This window comes from Sciurus carolinensis, chromosome X (assembly GCF_902686445.1).
Source record: "Sciurus carolinensis chromosome X, mSciCar1.2, whole genome shotgun sequence".
Classification (NCBI taxonomy): Eukaryota; Metazoa; Chordata; class Mammalia; order Rodentia; family Sciuridae; genus Sciurus; species Sciurus carolinensis.
The window spans coordinates 6,527,916-6,549,477 of record NC_062232.1 but is presented as its reverse complement, the minus strand read 5'-3'; the positions used below and the strand labels follow the sequence as shown (position 1 = coordinate 6,549,477).

At 43.3% G+C, this 21,562-nt stretch overlaps 1 protein-coding gene across 3 annotated transcripts in view; it reads right to left on the bottom strand.

The window, feature by feature from the left end:
• The window catches only part of Clcn4 (chloride voltage-gated channel 4), a 70,317-nt gene extending 49,079 nt beyond the window's left edge, over window positions 1-21,238 (bottom strand). Inside the window, exons 1-2 of one of the 3 annotated variants that reach the window (XM_047536266.1) lie at window positions 21,098-21,238; window positions 19,651-19,824 (exon numbers count right to left, since the gene is read on the bottom strand). The gene's annotated coding sequence lies outside the window, so the exon portion shown is untranslated. The remainder of the gene's footprint in view (window positions 1-19,650; window positions 19,825-21,097) is intronic. The other 2 variants (XM_047536267.1, XM_047536268.1) reach the window with 2 other exon arrangements.
• Window positions 21,239-21,562: the final 324 nt, after the last annotated feature.

The window sequence follows — 21,562 nt, the reverse complement described above, 5'->3', positions numbered from 1 at the left end:
AGCTGTGCACTTCCTAGCTGTGTGATCTTGGGCAAGTTGCTAAACTTTTCCATGCCTCAGTCTCCTCATCTATGAAATGGGGATAGGAACAGCACCAGCCTTGGGTGTTGTTACAAAGACGGAATGAGCTGACATCTGTAACCCAGTGTGGTTAATGCTCTTTTTAATTGTTCAAATTAAAATCATAGGTGTTTCATGAAAACACATTTTCCTTACTGCCCTGCATGTCACCTCATTTCCAAAGTTGATCTAATCATCCCTCTGGAGTCTGCAGCTGACAGGGGGCACCTGACAGACTCCAATTCTTCTCTGGGCAGTTAAGGTAATCCGCTTGAGCTTTCAGGGGACCCTATGTGGGCATCTGTTTACTAAGAATCACTGGAGCCCATTAAATCATGAATCTATGCCTATACTTTAAAAATCTTTTCCTAAAAACTCCTCCAAGTATTTTCATTAATCAGAGGCCATTTCCTTTCAAATCTAATATACCTCTATTCAAAGTAGCAAGATCACTTAAGGAGGGATTTACACAAATCCCCAGTCTGGCTGTGTGACCTCCAATGACACTCCCTGGCTCTCACCACATATCCTCTCCAAAGTCAGAGCCCTGGAATGGGCTGTTTCTGCAGGTGCTCCCCACCTCCTCCCTAGCACAGGGACAGGGAGATTAAAAGTTGGTACCTGCTCCTTTCACCCTCTTTGGGACAAGCAAACCTTTTTTTCATTCATCAAAGCTATCTGTCTCTGCCACAGATAACATTTAGGCCTGTGGGACTTTCCAGAAATTTCAGAGTCATCTTCATTGCCAGCTGTTTTTATCAGTCATTACAGAACAAAAAACCCTAAGATTGTACTCTTCAGTGTCCGTGAAATTAAAACTCTGAGATAATCTGGGTGATCATCTCATACCCTCAAAAGCAAGCAAGAATCACAAAGTGTAACCCAAAAGAGATTGATAAATATGTATAAAAAGACACCTAGAGGTGAGCAGTGGAGCCTTGTGGTAACCCTCAACAGTCCTTGCTGGGCAATGGGAACACACAGGAGTGGCTGCTGCAAAGATTCTCCTCTCTCTCTCCTTAGACCAAAGGAAAACATATCAGGGGAATGGGAGTGGGGTTGGATATAATCACAGGGCAAGTCTGGGAAGTGAGTTATCACTGATCTTTCAGTTCATCCTGTTTTTTTTCTGAGAACTACAGTGTTAGTAAACAAAAGTAGCAAATCTAACATGTCCTTTTTCACTGAATTCTAGAAACTGCTTTGTGCTACTCAAGTGGCCTAGATCCACTGGATGGGTCTGAATTACCTGGTTAGAAGCATCAGGTCTTCCCTCAAGTTATCTGCACTTGAAGTAGCAGCAGAAAGCATGGACAAGGTGACTGTGGCCTTAGGATCTTTTCCTTCTGACTTGTACAGATGCACAGAGTGGGTATAGTCACAATCTACTTTAAGCATTCTTTTAGATTTATTTCATATACTATAACATTCACAATTTTTTTAGTTGTCAATGAATCTTTTATTTTATTTATTTATTTATTTACATGCAGTGCTGAGGATCAAACCCAGGGCCTCACAAATGCCAGGAAAGTGCTCTACCACTGAACCACACCCCCAACCCCTAACTTTCACTTTTTTTTTCTTTTCTTTTTTTTTTTGCAGTGCTGGGGATTGAACCCAGGGCCTTGTGCTTGCAAGGCAAACACTCTACCAACTGAGTTATATCCCCAGTCCACTAACATTCACTTTTAATGTTTATGATTTAGTGGGGTTTTTGAGTATAATCATAAATTTGTACATCACCACTATACAATTCTAGAATGTTCTTATCTCCCTAAAAGTAATCCTGTACCATTTCCTTCTCTAATCAATCCCCAGGCAACCACTGATCTATTTTCTCTCTATGGATTTGCCTCTTCTGGACATTTCCCATAACAGAATCATGTAATATGTGGCCTTTTGTGTCTTGCTTCCTTCACTTAGCGTAATATTTTCAAGGTTCACCCATGTTGTAGTCTGTGTCTGTACTTCATTCCTTTTTATTGCAGAATACTATTCCATTGTGTAACTCTATCACATTTGTTTATCCATTCATCAGCTGATAGCTATTTGGGTTACTTGTGAACAATGCTATTATGAACATTCATGTGAAGTCTTTGGACATGTTCTCATTTCTCTTGGGTATACGATTAGGAGTGAAATTTCTGGGTCCAAAGGAAACTCTGGTAATTAACCTTTGGAGAAGATGCCAGATGGAAATGACTTTTCTGATCTGTTTGTTTTGGTGTGGCTGGTTTGTGTTAGGGCCTTATGCAAGCAAAGCATGTGTTCTACCACTGAACTACATCCAGCCCTGAAAATCACTTTTTCAAGTAACATTTTTATTGAACTAAATATCTATCCATAAAAATACAAAAATTATAAGTGTACTCTCCACAAATTTTCACAAAGGAAACTTACCCACTTAACCAGCATTCAGGCCAAGGAAGAGAACATGACCCCAGAAGCCTCCTCATGGCCCTTCAATTCTTGTCCCACTGTTAATGGTAAACACTATTCTGACTCTCATATCATACACTCCTGCTCCTTGTTTCAGAACTTTATATAAATGAAATCTTTTGTTTTCAGCTTCTTGTGTTCTACATTATATGGTAAAGTCTACCCATGCTGTTGAGCATAATTACTGTTTGTTCATTCTCTTTGCCTTATACTGGGTTGGCCAAGGGCCAGGTAGGAAATATTTGAAGTTTTGTGAGCGAAGTGGTCTCTTTCAGGTATACTGAACTCTGAGTTGTCATTAAAAAGCAGCCAGAGACACTACACAAATTAATGACTGAAGCTATGTTTGAATAAAACTATTTGTGGCGACTAAAATTAAAATTTTCTATAATCTTCACATGTCACAACATATTATTCTTTTTTCAACATATAAAAGTGTAACAAGCATTCTTAACTCATGAGTGTACAAAAGCAGATGGTAACCTGGATTGAGCTATTCTTTTATTTGACTATGGTAGTAAACCCCAACGTACTTCTCCATTTGCTGTGGATGGACATTTGGATGGTTTTCCATTTGGAGGCATTACACAGCATGCTGCCAGCATATTTTACACCCATTCATAACATATTGTGACCTTCTACCTGTCCCTCTCTCTCTCTGCCCAGCAGTGGCCAGGTGACATAGGAACCTGACAATTTTTATGCCAGCATTCCTCTCCCAAATCAGACCATGTTATATTATTTGCTGATTTAGCTAACCCCAAGAAGGCTTGGACAGATTGAACAGAAAGTTGCAATTCAGATTCAAAGATGCAAAGTCTCCAATCTGTAAGAAAAGCTGGCCATCAGCAGAGTTCTCTGTCAGAGTGAACCTGGGAGAAACTGCTACTAAAATCTTGTCTGAATCTCATGAGCCTTTCTGGCCATCTTTCTCCTTCTTGTCCTCTCAAAGAGGCCGAACTGATAGTTAGGGGTTAGCAAATGTTTCCCATAAGGGGCCAGATGGGAAATATTTTTGGTTCTGTGGGCCCTACAGTCTCTGTTGCAATTTCTGCACTGCCATTATAGAACAAAACAGCCACAGTCAACATGTAAATGCAGGGGTACGGCTATGTGCTAATAAAACTTTATTTACAAAAACAAGTAAGGGACTGGGTTTTGTGTGCAGACTCAGTTGCTGGCCCTTTATTTACACCACAAGCCACCTGCTGGGCCCCTGTTGGAGGCACCAGAGCTACCAGTGCACTTACAACTCTCACCTACCAATAGGACCCAGCAAATCATCCTGATCCACTGGGACAAATTAAAAGATAAGTAGCCACAGTCGTTCCTCAATAGGATTGTTTAAGGGAAGGATGGCATCCAAGAAATGCAACTAATGGACTTTGCTAGCAACATTTCAACCTTGAAGTTTTGGAAAAATAAAAAGCAATTCCTAATACATATGCACACACATACAGCCTGAGGTTTCTGAGATCCTACAATCTGAAAGATTTCTCCAACTAATCAGCTATCCAAATGCTTCCAGATTCCAGGTGCCTTCGCTCATTAATTAAAAAATAATCACACCATGGCTGTAACAGAATATTCAAGGTCATTGCAGCTACAGCTTTCCTGTAGTGTTGACAAACACCATGAGCAGAATAGGACACACCAGGGATTCTAGAACCACACAGCTGTCAGAGAGGACCTGAGAACATTAAGCTCAGAGCCAGGGTTTGGTCAGATAGCATCCAAAAATTAACACCCCAAAAGCTTCATTTCTTACATATTTTGCAGAAGCCCCCAAAACTCCTCACAAGCAGTCTTTCAAAGTTCCTTTTCTTGCGACCTATGTGGACTACTCAAGGTGCTGAGCTGAAGACCCATGTCTGCTGGCTGGCAGGTCCTGTAAAGGCCACCAGGCTAGATGCCCCTGGGCTCAGAGGCAATGTCATTATAGCATATGGCCACGAGAGGGAGCTCCACCAGAATCCACAGGTTCAGCAACCACCCATAGGAGGATTGCCTCCACCATTCTGCATCTGGGCTCCAACCTTTATTTAGCTCCTCCTCCCTACCCGACCCTCTCATCTGTACTCCTGCCCCTGGGCTTGCCCTGTAACTCCTACCTCTGGTTGCCACATAGCCCAAGGCTCCAGCTCTACCCAAAGAAATGATAATTCCCTCTCCAACCTTTGGCAGTTTCTTTGTCACCATCAGTGGTTTCTCTTCTACTCACTCTCTGACTCAAGTATACATCACCAAAGATGCCTGCAACTAATGACTTTAAAACAGAACACTGAGCAAAAGAATCCAAACACATTAAAGTACACACTATGTGTTTCCATTTATGTAATGTTCAAAAACAGAAGTAAAGTATGATTCTCAGGAATGCATAATTCAGTGGTAAATCTACAAAGAAAATCAGAGATATAAGCATAGTAGAAGTCAGGAGAGAGGTTTTCAGGAGGAGGGGGGAGTGATGGATGGGGACAGAAGATGCCAGCAATGTAAACATTTGGTCCTGACCTGGGAGGTAAAGTGGTGACACAGGTGTTTATTTTATAATTATTTAGCATATTCAGCAGTATACACAAAGGTTCAGGAAGAGTTTGAAGGGGTGATACAAATGGCTGAAAGTGGGCCATGGGGGTGGGGGTGAGTTAGAGCACCTGGCTCCACAGTCAGACATGGGTGCGTCATCTGCCCTGCTGAGCTGCCAACAGCCAGGCCAGCTGGTCCGCAGCTCCTCATTCTCCACTCAGTTCTCCGAAACAGGGAGTAAACCAGAGCTTGCACAAAATGAGGATACCCTGGGTTACCTGTATTCAGACCCTTGGTCTCGATGCACACAACATGCCATGCTTAAGCACTACAGTCTAGGACAAATTAATCACTGTCTTCAAATTATACAACTGAGCCATGTTCTCTTAATCTGCTTGTGTGGATGTAGGCAAAAAAAAATTGTCACAAATGTTTGAGACTGTAGCAAACACTTCTTTGCCTATTCATGCTGCTCAGAATTGAAACATTAAAAGTGGAAGTTTAAAAATAAAAGAGCTCTGCTCCCTGGCTGTCATAAACTGAGCCACCTTCCTCTGCCACACCCTTCTGCCGTGATGTTCTGCCTCACCTGGGACCAGAGCTATGGAGTCAGCCCACAACGGACTAAACCGTTGAAACCAAATAGTCAACTAAAAAGTGGTCCAAGGGGGACTGGGGCTGTGGCTCAGTGGCAGAGCGCTTGGCTAGCATGTGTGAGGCACTGGGTTTGATCCTTAGCGCCACATGAAACTGAATGAATAAATAAAATAAATGGAAAAATAAATAAAAATAAAATAATTATTTTTAAAAAGAATGGTCAAAGGATATTGCTTGGAAAAACATTGAATAAAGGAGAAAATAGGACACAGACACACACAGAGGCAAGACAGTGTGAAGACATGGGAAGAAGACAATGATCTACAAGCAAATAACAGAGTCCTCAGAAGAAACCAACTCTGCCAACTTCTTGATCTCAGACTCCCAGGTTCCTGAATTGGGAGAAAATGAATGTCTATTGTTTAAGTCACCTGATATATGAGATTTTATTATGGCAGACAGAGCAAACTCATATAATCTCCATGTTATCTGTATCTTTTTTTTCTTCCTACATTTTAAGGAAATGAATAAACATGTTTTAGCTAAAATAAATAAATAAATAAAAACAAATGCTCACACAGTGTACTTCCACACACCCTTACACACACAAACACACACACACACTTTCCCATCCCTGCCAATAGGCAGACAACAGGAGAAGGAATATGCCTGTGGCTCTTTCTGCACCTCATGGCTCAGCAATATCCTATACCAGGGACTCCTGCCACATCCCAAGGATGTTCGGTGGGAAGCCTTGACCTTGATCACTTCACCCACAGTTGTAATACTGCCACCTGACCATGTGCATGCAAATCACCCTGTACACATGGCTTTGTCTTCCTCACCCAATTTCTAGAATGACTACTGCTGTATCTGATGCTGCCAGTACCCTATCCAGATCAGTCCAAAACTTCTGGTAAGCTCCAGCTGATTTCCAGTGGTATCCTGTGCCTGACAGCATTGTTTGATACCCACAGAAAGTGGTTTTGCTCACGTCACATGCCTGAAATGCATCATTGGGAGCAGGTATTCATTGATGACTACCAGCACTGATGTCAAAATACCCCCACTCTCCTGCCCCTTGAATGGGGTCATTTCCAGGCCTGTGTTTTGTGCCTGTGCAGAAAAGACAATGTAGCAGGCCCAAGGCTGCTCTCCTTAAGAAGCCTGCTTGCTCTTGGTTGGCATCTGGGAACTTGGGTTTGGGGAGGGTTCCTGCCATCCTCACAACCACTGTGCCTAAAATGTCCTAACATGATTTATGCTGAGTGTCTGCTTTCCTTCTAAGAGCCTGGAATTTTTATACATTTTAGGCAGAGTGTGCCTAGGTAACCAGTCACCAATAAAAACCCTGGATACTGAGTCTCTAACTAGCTTTCCTGGTCGACAATGTTCTGCAAGGGTTGTCGACTCATGGGAAGAATGAAGCAAGCCCTGCGTACCTCCAACTGGAGGGAATTCTCAGAAACACACGCCTAGTTTCCTCTAGATTTGCCTTGTGCACTTTTCCCTTTGCTGATTTGGCTCTGTGTCCTTTCACTATAATAAATCATATCCATGAATATAATACACGCTGAGTTCTTGGGCCAGAGGTGATCTTGGGGGCCTTGAAACAGCAAGCATCATTTCCTAGAGTTTCCTAAGTGCTGAGTTAAGCTCTGGTCACAGCTGCAGGAACAGCACTGATAGTTGATGGCTGCCTTCCTTTCCTGGTCTCACTTCCCTGGAGTCCCTGCACCTCCCCCAAGAAAACTTGGCCTCAAGTTCCACTTGGGAGACAACCCTAACAGGCAGCATCACATGGTACCATACATTTCTTCAGCTAGTTACACCTTGGCCTTTGTAAAACCCACCTGAGTGTTTTTTTTAAGACCTCATACAAATGGGCAAAGCTTTATAACCAAGAGCTAGACAAAGAGTTTTCACAAATGACACCGAAGCACAAAACCTAAAAGAAGAATGGTTATGCTGTATTAATGGACAAAATAAAACTTTCCCTCCATGTAAGAAATCTGAGAATCTTCCTGATATGCTTTACAGATAGGAATGGATGATCAGTCCCCCAAGAAAAAGGTTCGAGCTGTGCCAAGGCCTCGGCACCTGAGGGACACAACCTAAGCAACAGAATGGCCTGTCACAAGCCTCCCAGCAGAACACTGGTAGCAGATCACTGCCCAGGTCAGTGGTTCTCAAACCTAAGCCTCTGCCAGCACTACCAGGAGGGTGGGGCACATACAGACCTCCAGGCCCTGCCCCACCACAGGCTCAGCTCCTGGCTTTAGCAGGGCTATGCTGGGCCTGAGATTCTGCATTTCATCAACTCCCAGGGAAACTGATGTTGCTGCTCCAGGGCCCACACAGAAACCAGTAGTCTAGTATGAACTTTTATTCCCTCCCCACCTCCCGTTCTACTTCATGCCTGCATCCTGTCCATTGTGTTTAATTACTAATATTTTTCATATTGATCTTATTCATAAACTGCATTTTGTTGGAATAATAATTTTCCAACTGGCTTGCTCCCCTGTTTGACTGTGAGCTCCTTGAGAGCTGAGGCCTGTTTTACTCATCTCTATTTACTATCCAGACCTTTAAAGAAGCATTTGCTGAACCCTGCCATGAGTAATAATATCCACTAACCCTAAAAAGTTTAGCCAGCCACATATACATCTCTATTCTACAAAGAGTATAATTAATACTATATCTGCCTATATATATGCAACTCTTATCAAGCAGTCAGTCAGATGCTTTGGACATCTCTGCATGGGCATGCTCAAGAATGGATACAAGAACAATGTTTTATCTGTGCACATAGAGAGGGCTAAATGACTATGGAAACTCAATGGGGGTCAGGGGACATGTAAAATGCAAGTGACTGAAACAGCACCACTGCGAGTTTTATAATCTGAACAAGGCAAATCTGAAGGGCAGAACTTGCTCTCCTCCACTGGTTTTATTTCATTTTGCTTTTAAATTTTTGAATTCATCTTGAGTTTTCTCATTATTTTTCACCCATGAAAAAAGCTGACAAATACAGACAAACATCCTGCCAAGTGCAGCAACCAAGCATCCTGGCTGATATCCCACCACAGGCATTTGACACAAAGTTGCTGGGGCCATGGGAATGGACTCTGAACCCGGAACAGAGGCTAAAAGCGCCACAACCTGCCAGTTACTCAAGCAGCCCTCCAGACAAACCCTTCTTTGTCATTCGCATGCAAGTGGAGGGAGGGGATCAAGAGGGAAGTTGGTTTTTAAATCCTTTCAAGGGGCCAGGGGTATAGTTAGGTGGTAGAATGCAGCTTAGTATGTGAAAGCCCTGGGTTCCATCGCCAGCCCCCACAAAATCCCTTTAAACTCTCCCAAGAAGTTTCTCTGAAATAAATTTTGAAAAGCTAATCAGAACATTCACTATAGAAAATGTTGTTCTACAGAAAGATTTAAACTACTAAACTATAATCTCCCAGATACAAGAAACTCTGTTGGGGCTGGGGCTGTAGCTCAGTGGTAGAGCACTTGCCTAGCACATGTGAGGCACTGGGTTGGATCCTCAGCACCACAGAAAAATAAATAGATAAAGGTATTGTGTCTATCTACTGCTAAAAAATTAAATTAAAAAATAAAAAAGCAGCTCTGTGAACTCCAAGTCCATATGCATGTGCATGCTCTCACACACATGCACACACCTACCCCCAGGCATATTGTAATCAAATTGTTAAAATGAGTGAAAAAGAGGGTCTCTTAAAGCAGTAAGAAAAAAAAGACATTATATGCAGAGAAAACTATGGACTACACACAACTACAAAAAAGGATGAATCCCTGTCTGCACAGGTCAGATCCAAGCTCTTGCATGAGGAAGGGACGACATATGGCCGTGAGGCAGGAGGCGGGGCCATCAGGGCCTATCTGGGAGGCCAGTAACCACACCAGCAGAAGCTTCTCACCTCATGTTTCTGCCTTGCCTGAAACCCCAGCAATGACAAATTCATCTGAGATCATGGAGTCTCACTTTAAAAAGTGTAGATACCTCTAGGATGGTGAGGAGGATTATTGGCCCTTTAAGGCCAACCCTCCAAACACCAGGCTGGGTTTCCCCAGATAGAAGACTGTGAGGCATTGACAGTGACAGGAGTCCCATGGTGGCCACCCAGCAAGGGGCCAAGGGTCATAGGACCAAAGACAGTCTCAGGAAAGGGAGACTGGGAGCAAAACAGTGTACAGAAAGGCTTGGGAGAATTAAACTTGGCCTGTTTCATAATTTTGCCTGTAGCCTCAGAGTAGAGGGACAGTCACTTCCTTTTCCCTCTTCCTCCTTCCTCCCTGGCCCACCTCCCTGTCCCTCTCTAGCATTCTCTGTACCCCTTCACTACTAGAGTCTTCCTCACGTAGGACTGGGTGAGCTGTTGTGGCCCATGGCAGGCTTCCCACAGCCTCAGGCCCATGAAGCTATTTGTCCCATTTTGAAACCCAGCCTGCATGTTGGAAAGGAGATGAGGCCAACCTCATGTGGCCTTGGGTGACACAATCAACTCAGTGTTCTCACACCCTCACCCCAGGGGGGATGGGGGCATGAGGTCTCTGTGTTTCCAGTGCCAAGAGCCAACAATGTAGAATTTCCCCAGACACCCCTTTCAATAACAACACCGACAACAGTGTGCCAGATGTTGTTCTAAGCACTTCACATGTATTATGTCAGTAGGGCTCCTCACACCCTGTGCATCAAATACTGTCACCTGCAGGCCCACATTACAGATAAGTAAACTAAGGCAGAAGAGGCAGAAGGGAGGTTAAGTGTCACAGATGGTAAGGGGGGAACTGGATCAAGCCACAAACAACACTGCTGTATTAGTTTTCAAGGGCTGCCACAACAAAGTACCACATATTGGTACCTCAGATGACAGAAATGATTGTCTCACAGTTCTGGAGGCTAGAGGTAAGAGATGGGGATATCAGCATGATTATTTCTTTCTGAGGGCTCTAAGGGAAGAATCTGGTCTAAGCCTCTCTCCTTGGCTTAGCAATGGTGTCGTCTCTTCGTGTCCTTCCATCCCTCTGTGTGTGTGTCTGTGCTCTAATTTCCTCTTCTTATAAGGACACCTGTCATAGTAAATTAGAGGCGCACCCCAGTGACCTATTTCAACTTGATTACGTCTGTAAATACTCTGTCTCCAAATTAGGTCACTTTCTGAAATACTGAGAGTTAGGACTTCAACATATGAATTTGGAAGGGGACCCAATTCAACCCATAACAGCTTCCAAAGACAGTGCTGGAGGGAAATATCACTCATGTTCCTTCCTCTCCTGGGACCTCCTCAGACTGTTGACTATTTTCTGACAAGTTTTCCTCCACTACAATCTATTTTCTTCTTACCTGTGCACAACCCCCGAGAGATTAAAAAAATGTAAGTAGACATGCATGGCTAGCCACTTTGTAAAAGTTATACCAGTAAGCATTAAAGACAGCTGAGATGTGTCCTTCCTGTCCTCAGGCTGACCACAGAGAAGAGGACAAAGCCACTGGAGCCAAGATGGAACCTGAAATTTTAGTCATTTTGCAGGTTTGAGGAGAAAGGGTCGCTGATGAAAGGTATGACTGAGCTAAGAGGAAAAATAACTCATTGTGGTTGGACCTCCTCTATCCTAACCACAAAGCCTCAGTCCAACCAGCGCCTCCAAGGGTGACACTGGAGGAGGAAAACAAGTTTCACATTTAGCCAAAGCAACCAGAAAGGAAGCTAGGAACCAAGAAGCACACAAACACTGTCAGGTCACAAAGCCCTTGTAAAACTGCTGGGCAGGCACAAGCTCAGGCAGCAGTGGCCACCAAGAGATGAGTCAGCAAGTCTTGGTGGCCAGGCAAGGAGCAGGCCCTAAGGAATAAGCATAACAGGCCTCACTGTACTGCCCTTGCATCAGCCAATCCCCAAGTTGACCCAGGCATTGAAGTTGTTGCTGAGGTCAGATGTAGACGCTGGCCTCAGATAGAGGCGCCCACCATGCAACTTGTTGCTCACCACACTTGCTCTCACTGCCAGATTGGCCCCGGCCTGGGTCTAAGGGCCTGACCTGAGCCCTCCAGGACTCCCCTTTTCTGGGAGTAGCTGCAGGAGGACTTAAAAGTCACCTCCACTGGGGAAGGTTCTGCTCTCGAACTTAAGATTCAATTCAGCCAACAGCAGGTCACCCTGCTCTCAAGAACTGCATCCATTCTTGGCCTCCTACTCTTCCACTCGATAGCATAACCTACGAAACAGGGATTTCCTCTCTCATGAACTCCAGCGACAGTTCCTCAAGGGCATGAGCTTTGCCCATTTGGTTCTACAGGTATCCCACCTCCTAGACTTATCATTGTCTCAAGTGGGGCACAATTTTGCCTGCCAGAGGACACCTGGCAATGACTGGAATTTTTGGTTGTCACAACAGTAGGGCTGCTGTTATGTGCATGGAGCCCAGGCATGCTGCTAAATGCCCTACGGTGCACGGGATAGCCCCCACTACAAAGAACCATTCAGCCTCAAATGTCCATAGATCGAGCTTGAGAAACACTGACCTGGACACACAGCAAGGACCCAAGGAATATTTACTGAATGGAAAAGAAATTAAGGTAGTGAATGAGCAAATGAATGGATGAATATTGAGGATCATGTCCTGTGGAAAAGCTTTTGCAGTTCTCATGATATGGATGGTCTTTTCTCAGAACATTAATAGATCACTTATTTTTTCATTCAACAAAAATTTAATGAGCTCCTGCTATGTGCTACATACTGTGTTTATAGAACTAAATAAGATAAGCATGACCTTGCCCTCACAGAGCATAGAGTGGAAAAAAGATCATTCTATGCAGGATATGAGACACCTGGGTTGTTCATGGCTCCGTCAGATCAGTCATGTGACCTTGGTCCAGTCACTTGATATCTCTGGACACCTCTTCCTCATATGTAAAATATAAGGATGACTTTGATTTTAAAGCTCACTTCCAACATCTGAATTCTATTCATTTAATTAATCTTAGTGAATCTTTTCCTCTTGAGAATTTTTACATTCATATAATACCATTATCATTGATCACAAAAGAATGACTTAATCCACATGTCCATCAATCAAGAACTGGTTGAATAAATTACTGTACTGTCACACAGTGGAACAAACATACTATGGGCATGCTGACACACAATGGTCTCCAAACAATAGTAGTAAGAGAAGCAGGATGTATCAAATGGTCCCATTTTATCTCTAAAAGTGCTATTTACAAGAAAATGAATGAATTACCACTACCCAAAACAACATGGATAAATCTCAAAACCATGTTGAGTGAAAGAAGCCAGATATGAAAGTACATGTTGTATGACTGCATCTATGTGAGGGTGAAGAACAGACAAAACCTGTGCTGACAGAAACCAGAATGATGACTGCCACTTGCCAGAAGGTTTGACTACAGAGGGACCAGGAGGACCCCCTGGGGTACCAGTAAGGCTCTGTCTTGATGTGTCATAATCAACTGCAGTAAGACCCATATATTTCACTCTGCAATTATATCCCAAGAAAGAAGAAAAGAGAGGAAAGTGATCTATGCATTATATAATGAGTACATTTGCAGAGACATTTTCTGAAACAATGTAAAGAAGGTTATTGATCATTGCTTCAGGGGTGGGACCAGAAGACTGGGAATAGGAAGGAAGCTAAATGTTCTTGATACAACCTGGAAATGCTCACCGCACACATGTATTACAATTCCAAGGAAAAACAAGTCATTTAAAAATACTTATCATAATCTATTAAAGAAACCCATTCCTGCACATAAAAGGGAAAGATTCTCTCTGGTCACCCGCTGAAAATGTGGTTAATCCAAAGACTGATAAAGAGACTTTCTCCACCACCAACACACAAGAGTTTGCTGAAGAGGGAGGGAGGGAGGGAGCAGACAGGTGAGAGAGGGCACCCCACACACCTGCCCCCACCAGTTGTGGGAGAAGAGAGAAACCATCACCACTAAATGCCCTCAGTCTGGTATGGCAAGGTTGAGGGGTGGAGAAAAGGCAGATACAGCGAGGACCTCTGGGGAAGCAGAAATGGGGGGGTCTTGGACCCATGTGATCAGGGGCACCTGGAACACCACCTAAAAATGCTCCCCTGGGGACCGAATTGGACCAAATTATATTCCATGGTTGTATAATTATGTCAAAATGAATCTCAATATTATGTATAACTATAATGCACTAATAACATTTTTTTCAAATGCTCCTCTGGGCCTCACCGCCAGACCTACTCAATCAGAATATCCGCCCCCCCACTCACATCTAAAAGTCTAATTTCTTTTTGAACATTTTATTATAAACATTTTCAAATACACAGAGCATTATGCAGAAGAATCCAATAAATAACACTGATCAGATTCAGTGTTGTTCATATATAACTATATGTGCCTTATCTCTTTCTCTCTCTTCATTTCACTGAACCACTAAAAGTAAATTACCATCTGAACAAGTTTATTTGCATCGGTGTCTGGGTTCCTACTCTGCCTCTCATCTGCCCATCACAGCAGAGGCCTTGGAGACCCATTGCTTCTCAGCACTGAATGCCCCGTGTTGTGCTGTTCTGTTTAAATCCAGGGGTAAGACTAGAAGGAGAAATAGTATTGACAGAACTCTGCACTCGGCCCTTATCCTTGGAAAACTTTTCCTTTCTGCCCTTTCAAACAAGCAAGTCTGAAGGAATTTAACCTATGCTTAAAACTACTTCATTTAAACATCCCTTGGCATCTACTTTTAATTTGTTGCCTCTACTTAGGATTCTTTTATCAGACAAACTAGCAAAGGCCCTTGTTTCATGACTAAATTTACATGAATTTGAGAACTAAAGAACAAATTAATTGAAATCACATACTAGTAAACAAAAACTTTTGAAGAATTGTCTGTTTCATAATCACAACTTCCAAAGTTTGAAAAATTATGGTGCACGCCTGTAATTCCAGCAACTTGGGAAGTTGAAGAGGAGGATCGCAAGTTTGAGGCCAGTCTCACCAATTTAGCAACATCCTGTCTCAAAAGAAAGATAAATAGGGCTGGGGATGTAGCTCAGTGGTACAGTATCCCTTGGTTCAATCCCCAGTGCCAAAATAGAAAAAGAAAGAAAAAAAAATAGTTGAGGAATGACTAAACCTGTTTTATGACTTGAAGTTCTTTAAAATTGCCTAGCATTCCATACTTTTTACATAAATTATGCATAAATAGTTTTGTCATGGACATATAAAAGCTTTAACTATATTTTATACCAAACCAACAGAAGAATGAATACAATTTTTTTCCAATTAATACTGAATTTTACTTAGGGAAGGCGTTTTGAATTCACTTATCCCATTGAGCATTTGTAAAATAATTTATTAATGTATTTTCTTATTCTTTCAGATTATGTGTACGTACATCCATCCATGTGTGTATGTGTATTTCTTTGCACAACTTTTTGTAAAGCTTATACATGTTTCTTACAGTTGCACATCCCTGTAATGCCAGCAACTTGGAAGGCTGAGACAGGAGGATCACAAGTTCAAGACCAGCATCAGCAAATTAGCGAGGTACTTAGCAACTTAGTGAGACACTGTCTCAAAATAAAAAATAAAAAGGGCTGCGGATGTTGCCCAGTGGTAAAGTACCACTGGGTTCAATCCCTAGTACCCTGCCCGTCCCTCAAAAAGCTTACACATGCTTTGTTTTAGGAGCTAAAAAAAAAAAAAAGACAAAGAAAGGTCAACTCGAAAATGTCAGACCAGGAAAAAGACTACTCCTCACATAACTTTTTATACTTTATTCTTGCATTCACTGCAAGCTTATTGTGTGTCTATAGCACTGTGAGTATCAGTGCTTGTGTTCTGAACTCCGTGTGGCTTAAGTCTCTAAGTCAAGGCTTGCTCTTATTGTCTCTGACAGTTGACTGAGTAACTGAAGAACTGGAGATTTAAAATCCTTTTTAAAAAAAGTAAATTACTGATCTAAAGCAGTGGCTCTCAAAGTAGGATCTGGGGACTCCTTGGAATCCCCAAGACACCTTAAGGGGTCCATGATGTCAAAATATTATTATAATAATTTATCTTTTTTCAAGCCCATTCTTTCATGAGAGTGTGATGGAATTTTCCAGAGGCTACATGATATGTGATACTTCAACAGAATGAATGTAAAATGAGGTGTGAGAGTAATTCATTTGTCTTCAGCCATATATTATAAAGATCTCAAAAAATGTAAGAAAAATTGAGACAAAAGCCAATAATTACTATCATGAAATTTCATCTCTAAATATTTCAACACACATCTTCAAAAAATAAGACTTTTCTGCATGTATTAGCTATTACTGTATAATGAATTGCCCCCAAACCTAGCAACAGGAAGTAAAGAGGCTTATCTCACTGCTTCTGTGTCAGGAATCCAGGAGAGGCTAGCAGTCATCTCAAGACTCAGCAGAGGCTGAGGGATCTCCTGTCAAGGACACTCATGCCACTGGCAGGTCTCAGTTTGGGGATGGGTATGGGGACTGTTAGAGGACCTCGGGTTCCCACACCATAGGGCTGCTCATGACATGACAGCTCCTTCCTCTGGTTCAAGAGAGGAAAACATACCCAAGGTGGGAGCGATGGACTCTTTATACCCTAATCTCAGAAGTGCCATCCCTTCACACCAGCTATATCATATTCATGTGACTCATGTGCCAGGCACAGCCCAAACTCAAAGGGAGAGAATTATGCAAAGTTGTGGCTGTCAGGGGTGGAGGTCGCAGGTTCATCTCAGAGGCTGCCTACCACACCCCAAATCACCACATCTCATAAGATCAACACTAGTCTAATATCATCGAAGAGCCAGTCACATAAAACGGTTCCCAAGTGCCCCCCAAATGCCTATTACACATGTTTGTTCAGGCCAGGTTTCAATCAAGGGCTACAAGTTACATTTGACTATTCAGTCTCTGAAGTGTCATTTGATAAAGAATAGCCCTCCTCTTTGTTCTAATTTTCTTTTGTGATACTGACTGTTGAAAAGACAAGGCCAGATGGCTGTGGGGGCAGGGATGCAGAGCATCAAGTATTCCGAGGGCCACAAGAGTTTGGAAGGCCTGCTTTGGATGTGGAAGGAGTAGCCTGGATGCTGAGGACAGAAGAAAATGGCCTGTGAAGAAAATGGCCTGGAGAGTGGACAGGACCAGCTGCTACGGTCCCAGCCTTAGGGGCAGCAGCCCTTTCTCACTAAAGGTCAACATTCCCCCAGGAGGGCTTTCCTGATCCTCATAGGAGACCAGTTTTTATGGGGCCAGGAAGGAAGAGCTAGACAAGGAGAGATCTTGCAGCAAGGGGATGCAGGAGAGGGGTACACTGTGGTCCCAGGCCCGGGGGATAAGGAAATATGATCTGGTCCTTTTAAGCCTCACCCTATAGTAAACACATCCCACACCTCTGTCACCTCTGTGACACCTCTGTCATCTCTGTGGCTTGTCTCTAGGGAGTTTCCCAACTTGCAGACCCTCTTACAACCTTTTAATCCTCCCCAAACACCAAGAAAGCAGGATCAGCAAGGGCAGTGGTCCCATTTTATGGATTTGGCAACTGCTCTGAAAGGTGAAATGATACAGACCCAATCATCCTCATAAGTGGCAAAGCCAGACCTTTAGACACAGGTGCTGTACTAAAGCCTAAAGCACGTGACCATCACCACACTGAGGGACTCTTCAGGTGGCTGGTTCTGTGGGCAGTTTGTGTTTGCCTCCTCCTATCTGTGTGGACATCACCACCATGTCCTCGCCACATTTGACACCAGTACAATATATCATCTCCTTTCATTTCATCCTCAGGACACCTCTGAGTGCTGACTGTTATTGCCAATCTTGCAAAGACGTGACCTCTCTGCTGCCAGGTCTACCCCAGCTTGAGATTTAACATGCATGGGGACGCACTCCAGTCCACAGTCTCAGCACACGTTCATCTAGAGCTCTGTTTTTTCCTCCAACACTCACCTTTTCTGTCAGGCTGGACCTCCAACTACAAATGGCATACAAATAGCCTCCTCCACTTTTGACAGAAACTGTTTCTGGAAACTCTCAGTATAAAAAACTTTCACTAGACACTGCATTTCATATATATATGACATTATGAAAGGGAATCAGATTTTTGACAAGGATTCCACATTGAACAAATCATAGAAAAATAAATTCTAGAATGTTGGAGCCAATTAAAACAATTAAGAACAATTAAAGATTACCTAGGGGCTGGTGGTGTGGCTCAGTGGTAAAGAACTTGCCTGGCACACGAGAGGCCCTGAGTTCAATCTCCAGCATCACAAAACAAACATAAAGATCATCTAAATAGAGGTTCTCAACCTGGGGGCAAGAGTCTTCAGGTGGCATGTAGCAATGTCCGGTGACATTTTGGGTTGTTCCAACTGACAGGAGGGAACTGGTACTGGCATCTAGTAGGTGGGGACACAGATGCTGTTAAATATCCTATAATGCACAGGACAGTCCCCATGACAAAGAGTTATCAGCCCCAAATGCCAACTGTGCCAAGACTGAGAAACCCTAATCTGAATTCCTTTGTTACTCTGAGGCTGAGAAAACAGGCCTGAATACACCAAGTGACTTGTCCAAGGTCACACAGTCAAAAAGCCAGGTCTCTATTAAGTCCACTCGCATCACCTGCTTTGTTCTGCTAGGGTTGGGCTGGAGAGTAGAGACAGGGGGCTGTTTTTTTCTTTTTCCTTTTTTTTATGCTGTGGATTGAATCCAGGGCCTTGCACAGACTAAACGCATACTAAACGCACAGAGCTACGCCCTCTGCTGATCTTAATCCTTGTAGCCAACTGAACCAAAGAAAGAAAACTGCAATAAATAAATTACTGAATTACTGCAGTAACACATCAGGGTATCTCAAATTCTAAAAGAAATGCCTTCTTCAATTATCAAGGAAAACAGCACTGCTTCAGCAGTACCCCAAAGTTGCTGATGGGGCAAATTATTCATGGTGTGAGTTCCAATACTGTTGACTGATGCCTCAGCTTCCAGAGGGGTCTGGTTTTCAGGAAAGAATGGCACATTCCCCTCCTAAGGGAGCCCTCGCACATCCTGGCTACAGACCAGGAGAAAGGAATGTAAACAGGGTGAGGAAAAGTTCATTAAAATCCCCCCACAACTGTCATGCTGGAACTGAAGTCACCTGACCCACTCCATTTGTCGCTGAGTCATCAGGCCCCTGCCTTCTGCAAGCTGATTATTCAGCAAGGGAATTAAAAAGAAGGCTGGAAATTCTTAGGGTTTGGTGTCATCTCCACCCCCGCCCCCTGCTAAAGACCACTTTGTTCTTAGAGATGTAGCCATCTCTTATAGGCACTGGCATGCTACCTTTGGAGACTGCATTTTATTTTATTCTGTTTTACTGGATATTGTTATTTTTTAAATCTACTGAAAACATCTGGAAGAAAAGATGCATTTAAATGCTGAAATACTGCAAAATGCAAAATAATTTAGATAGCACATCTGGCCCTTAAAATGTTAACCAAGAAGCTGCCATTCCCCAGCAAGCTTTTGTTTTAAAAGACATGAGGCTAATTCCTGAGAACAATCCCCTGTGAAGAGAATTAAGAAATTTGTCATTATTTAAGCACAATGACAGTAAAAAAAATAGTTGATGGTTATCTTTCAAAAGCCCCTCTCTTCCTTAGAATGCATGTATTGTGGTCATTCCATATTTTTTCCCCTTCTGAACAAGAGGTTCCTGTCTTTCTGTCTGGTCCCTGCCCTTTTTTCTCAGTATGGGCACGCCAAGACCCAAGTCACGCGTGGACTTGCACCAGGCCACTCCCTGCCTGGTGCATGCAGCAGCAGCAGCAGCAGCAGCAGCAGCTTGTAGCTGTGGGCAGCAGGCGCCACAGCGGCCAGAGGCCCCACTTTCTGTTTCTGGGGGCGCTGCTGGGCTGCAGGCCAACCCGCCGGGGCTCCTCCTGCAGAGTCCGCACCACCGGGAGCCCCGGGTAGGGCGTCCGAGCGCCGAGCGCCCCTTACCTGCAGTGCCACATCGCGCAGCGCGGCCGCCCACCTGGACAGCATCCTAGAGCATCCTTTCTTCAGTGCGACGGCCGCGAGCGCCGTGACGTCACCGGGAGGAGGGCTCCACGCTGCCACGTGACTACTTGGGAGCTAGGCGGGGAGATCAGCGGAGGGAAAGACCTTGAACGTCTGGGGAAATAAGGAGGGCCGTGGCTGGAAACCCTCGCTCTGACCACCCTTCAGGGCGTTTTGCTTAAAGTACACTGCTTCCCTTTCACGAGGAATTATGGAAAACAAACCACACAGAAGGAGAAACCCAAATTATCACAGGCTTCAAGCCTGGAAAAGGATTTCAAAATAACTAGCAATCGGAGATTATAGTGAAAGGAAATGCAGTTTAGTGTTTCATTTTAAAACTAGCATTTAGCACATTCAGTAGGGAAATACTTTAGTGCAAATCAAAATGACACTTAAGCTATAATGTGCATGGACATACTTTGCATAGAGGTTCAATGACTCAAATCCTATATCCAGTATTCCATCAGACACTAATTCAAAGCAATTCCTTATGGAATATTATAGTAAATGCATTGATGATAATGCTTTAATTACTCTCAATAGCTATATTCCAATATTAATTTGTATTTGCAGAAAGAAAATAGTTACACCACATTTAATACTATTTACTAGAATAATCAATTGTTTAAAATAATGCAACATTGTGTGAGCAGAATTATATTCGTGTCTTTATTTTCTTAAATCTTCTGGTAAGGCATTTAATCTCTCAGGCATGAAAAACTTAATTCACAATAACGGATTATTTCACACTTTCTAATTTTTATCACATTCTGAAGTGAGTCATTTTACTATTACAGAAAATATGTACAATGTCAACATTTCCCATTCACAATTGAAATAGCTTTGCCTAGAAAGCCTTAAAAATTTCCAACTGGGATCAATTCATAAAGTTAAAATAGCATATTTCAAACTAAGCAGTACACATACAAAACTTTTCTTTCTCTAAACCACATAAACATTTTTGAAACGTAAAAGGACAAAAGCAGAAACTGCTATTTATATTCCAGTTTCATATAGATTAATTCACTTTCACTTGAGTTTGAATCATAATTTTAACATTCCCTTCACCCACAACCCTGAGAGAAATGTGAAATAAATTGTTTTACAAGCAGGCTAGAGTTAAAGAGTTAAGGTAACTTGCTATTTATTCCAGCAGCTTTCATGTCCTTCTATATTTAACCTCGGCCCTTTTCCCACTATTCGCTCCAGATTAACCAACTTTCTCTTCAGACGTTCAATCTCTAATTTGGGGATAAATACAGCCCTTGCCTCTCACAGCGATCTATTATTTTCAAGACCAGGTTTTTTAAATCGTCAAAGTGGCAGTGTGGCTTTCTAGCTCACTCTTCTCGTGTTTGTTTTTTCTGAGTGACAAACAACTTACCTTTCGCTGTCAGATCCCTGAGATACAAAGTTAAAATGCTACCCCGATCCGTTGCTCCTTCGGGTGGACGGTCTGATGCCTGCGGAAACTGACAAGCTCATTTTCCTGCCAGAAGCAAATGTCGATTTCAGCCTCAGGCGCCCAGAGGGCCCCGGAGGCAGCCTGGGAGCGTCACGTGCTCCGCCCAACCGCTCAGCCCAACCCAGCCCAGCCCAGCCGGCCTTGGTCACTTCTTGACTCCCGAGGTCCGTGGTGCCGGTGTCGTTCACCCCCTACACTTGCTGCATTTGTATCAATAAAGAATCCAGTGTCCCCGACACAGGACGCCCCCCCCCCCCACACACACACACACACCGCGCCACAGAGGCTGGGCTGCACGAACGACTGGGACGCGAATTCTCAGAATCCCTGGGAAGTAGAGGTATATAATATGCACCCCCTGAGGCCAGAAGAGGACCGCTGACT